Consider the following 4722-nt stretch of genomic DNA (forward strand, 5'->3'; position numbering starts at 1 on the left):
CTTGAAAGCAAACAAAATGTCAAAACAATGCAATATGAATATATATGAATCATACTATATATAAATGCAATATGAATAATATGAAGTCTGAAATGTGTGTGGGGAAAGGGGGAAAGGCAGTTCCATTCCCTTTTACCTTGATAAGAGTTGGCCGTACATGATCTTCAGCCATCCTACCTCGACCCTCCTCCCACACAACAAATGTACACTCCATCCTTGTCTGTCTTGGTCACTCTAGTAACAAAGCGCTGTCTCTAAGCATTATTTCCCCAATTCATGCTAACCCCATGGACTGTTCTGAAAATTATCTGATGGTGCTTATGAGTAACTAAACTAGCCACTGACCTTTTTTCTGCCCATAGCCATGTGAAACAAATTTTGAGTTTTTTAGGTATGAACAGTCTCATCTTTTTAACTAATGGCGTTATTTATCCATAGGCTCTGACAAGTACAGCACAGTTTGGGTAGAATCAAAGGTTGACCTAATAACCGAATCACTGTGAGATTAAAATTCTCGCTAGCACTGCATCCATGGTGCCTAGGCCACCCCCATATAGCTCGAAGAGCATGGAAGAAGCTCAAAAGCTACATCTTACCTGTCCTCTTCAATCAGGAATCCACACTGTTAAGTCCCAGAGGAAAATGTATGAATCTCTGAAATACCCGTTTCCAGGTGGCTACCAGTTCCATGAATTCAGTAAAATTAGCTTTTTGCCAACATTATTTTTGCAAAATTCTCTGCAGATCAAGGTATCCCTTGCAGCCAAAGATTGCCCAAACCTCACAGCTTCTTATGACCTATACATGGGAGATAACTCCAGGATCCTCTGTGCTCCAGAAACAGCCCTGAGTCTGGAGCTCCAACTACCTTTGGAAAGCTGACAGATTACTTACAACCAAAGTCTCATGAAGGACCAAGCTGAATTGCCATCTATAGCGAGACAGTAGCATCCAATCTTCTATCTGATTTTGAGGTGGGTTGCATCCTAATCAAACCATTCAAGTGCTTGAAGAATTTTAGCACTGTCACCTCTGAATCATAAACCTTAAGCTAAGAATGGTGAACAAGGACTCCCAGAAGACACCCTGTCCACCACCATGGCCTTTGTCATTAACCTCTGTGATGTTTTCCACTACTCCTTAGGAAGAAGTCCATGTAAGTAATTCCAAAACTCTCTTTCTCTTTCTCTTGTCCCCTACTTTTTAAGGATGATAATAGTCACATTATCTAATATTGAAGTCCTCTGAAATGTTTTGTTTCAGATTATCATGCATCAGAGTCTGGGAAAATTCTGAATCTACCATTTCCTAGCTGTGTGATCCTGGGAGAATTATTTACCCTCTCCTGGCTTGTTTTTTTCAAAATGGAGCTAATAATACCTGCCTCACTGGGTACGTTTTAAGGATTAAATGATTATAAAGTAACTAGAATGTCATATGCACATAAGAGATGTTAGATTCTTTTTAACAAAAATTCAAATTTATTTACATAGAAACTTGTAAATGGATGTGTTTTTCTTTTGTCAGTAACGTCTTTAGTGTTAAATTATCTAAAAAAGAGGAATACCCAAGCTTGTTTAAAATTTGCACATTAAGGACTGACTTTAAATGTTTATATACATACAATATTATGCATTCTGTTTCTATTGTTTAGTTAACTTTATATTTTAAATAAAATTTCATATAATTCCAGTCTTTATAATATTTGTTTTGTGCATGCAAAATTTCCACAGAGGGATGTATGATAATTATTTAATTCTATTATTGGATATATAGTTTGTTTCCAGTTCTTCAATATTATCATCAATAATGTTGTGCGGGAGAGGAAACTTTGTGCCCAAGAGCTTTCTCTCATTGGTTAATTTTTCATTTCTTAGGATACAGTTCTAGAAATGGTATTACTGGATCAAAGAGTATGAACACATTTTTATGGTTTTGATCTGTTTCGTTAATTTTAAGTACCGGATAAGAAGAAAGTACTGTGAGGCGGGGTTATCAGAGGTCTGAATATGGAGAACTGAAAGATGGGGAAAGGAATATTTCAGGAAGAAAAAAATGCCTGAAAAAATAAGCAAAAGCAAGTAAAATCTTAATATGAATAAAAGACAAAAGGAAATTAACCTGAGAGAAGTGAAGCTTTTTTTGGCAGTAGTGAAAAACCAGGCTGGATGAGTTAAGCAAATTCTTACTAGAGGTGGCCCTTGAGAGTGAGATAAACCAGTTAAGCTTGGTGCAGTTTGCCTAGAGGCCAGGGGAGCAGCACAAATGAGAGAGAGAGAGAGAGAGGACACAGGAGTCACGGCAAATAGCTAGAATCAAAGCTTCCCATGCAATGTCAAATGAGGAGAACATGGAAAGTGAATCCAAACACTTGAAGAGAAAAGTGAGTAAAGGGACTTAGACATTAGTGTAAGACAAGGAAGAAAAGTATACTTCCCAAGAGTTCTCATCTGGCTGACTGGAAGTGAAGAGAAGTAGGTGTCACCACAGGGACAGCAGTCAGGTAACTGGGAAAGGGAACCTCCAGTTCTGAGGAGTAAATTGGTCAGGGGTATTGATTCTGAGTTGAGAGTAGGATATTCAGGTGGAAAAGTCAAGTATAGGCAGCCCTTACATTCTTCAGGACTTCAGTGGCTTAAGTAGGGTACACAGAAAACTAGGAGTTCATAGTACAGTAGATGACATCCTACCAGGAGATGGAGAAGGGAATGTGGAGCATCTGAGGTGGTCAGATGAGCCAAGGCCTTGGACCAAGGCAGCAGAAATCCCGACTTACCAGCATGTGGCCTCCCAGGACGGAGACATGAACATCAGAATTTTATCAGAAATCCTATCCCATTCTCTAGTGCCGTGATCAAATGCATAGTAAAACACCATTGTGGTGAAACATCAGGACAAACAATAAAATAAAATGTAGAATTATTTCATTTAAGGTAGGCGCAAAACTGGCAATGCTATTATAGGCTCAATCCATTTTATTTGGGGGCCAATAACACTGTTCGTGAATTATTAATTTTTACTTTAGAAAGTACCTGTGTACTTTCTAAAGTAAAAATTTAGCCTCCTCTAAAATACATGGTAGAGACCCTGAAACTCAGAAAATCTCTGAAGAGCCATAGGAATAGCTTTCAAGAAACTACACAATAGTGAAAATGTGGCAGGCCTCACACCTGACAAAACCTACAGATGAGCTCCAACACACAGTCAGAATTCCAGATTCCTCTTTTAACTACAGAAAATTCCACACGAAGAATCTAATAATCCCCTGGGTCATCCAGAACCACTGAACACATACCCCATATTCTAAATATAACCCTTGGCGTTTCTCCTTGGAGGAATACTAATCACATGTGTGGGCCATATGTTGCATCTAATATCTCCCCAATCAGCAAGGAATTTCCTTGGATTTTTCACAGGATCCCTGAGGAACAAGAAATAGACTGCAGGCGAATCCAGTTCAAAGTAATCATCTTCGATGGAATTAAATATAATCGTATATGTAATGGTACCAGGATCTGCTGGAAAAATTTGGGTATATTAAGTATACCTGAACTTATGTGTTTTATCTATTGATATTTTTAATTATCAGTTTTAAATTTATGGGGAAAATCTTCCCTTAAAATATTTTATAATTGAAGAATCATAAATAAGATTGTTGGTGTAAGGCCATGGTTAGTCACCTCCAAAAAATGCTCAGACTATCTGTGAGGTGAGTGAGGAAAGCGCCGGAATAACTCACAACGAGTGGGATTGCTTGTGGCTGCTGCACCCACCCTCACCCCACCCCCCCACCAGCCCCTGCCCCCCGCCAGTCCCTGGAAGATCTATCTGCTGAGCATTCTCAGGCTGCAGAGGAGGAAGGCTCTGGAAAATTGCTGGTGGGGAGCAATTTTCTAAAGCCCTGTATCAGAATCAAACCAGGAAGGTGTTAGATACATCCATCTCCCAAGAGTTCTGAGCCACGGGTCTCGGGCCTTCTGAGTGTAGAAGATACTCTGGCCCAAGGTCTCCTGCTTTCTCAAGGTCAGTGGAGCTAAGGTGAATGAGCAGAGAAGGGCGCGAGAGGGAGAGTGAGAACATGAGGAAGCGTTCCCTTACCCCTTTCCAGGGGTTGTTTTGATTCCTTTAAATTGATAGAAGTTCATAGAATTATATATTTTTTCTTTTCCGTAACTCCAGTAAATATGTTCGCTGCAATTAAATAACATTTTGCAGTCCATTACCCTGTAATGGATGTAGCCTTTGGGCATTTTTGAAAACTAAAATTAAAAGAAAAATGAGCAAGTAAGTGTGTTGATTAATGCATCTATGAGAATCTTTGTACTATCTTTTAAACATACTAATGAATTTTTTAAAGCAAAATGATAACATGAAAATAAGTATAATGTGTATTGGTAATAATAAACCTATTCTTCAAAACAACCACCAGTGAATTAATATTGTCAAACCCATTCTAGGGATGGAGACAGTAACACATGAAGAGACTGACTTGATGTCACACACATTAGACTGGCAGAAGCGACAGCAGCTATCTCAAACTGCTGTCCAGCCAGGTGACAGTGAGTACCAGGACATTTGTCAAAAGCTTCAAAGTTCTAACTGCTTTGCTTCAAAGAGGAAACATTTTATCGGTACTTATCAGTGATGAGTGTGCTTCTGACGTCTGTCGCCTCCTTCAGGGGCTACGCCTTCATGATTCAAGCTGCCTTTCGGACCCTTTAT

This window comes from Pseudorca crassidens, chromosome 6 (genome assembly GCF_039906515.1).
Source record: "Pseudorca crassidens isolate mPseCra1 chromosome 6, mPseCra1.hap1, whole genome shotgun sequence".
Classification (NCBI taxonomy): domain Eukaryota; kingdom Metazoa; phylum Chordata; class Mammalia; order Artiodactyla; family Delphinidae; genus Pseudorca; species Pseudorca crassidens.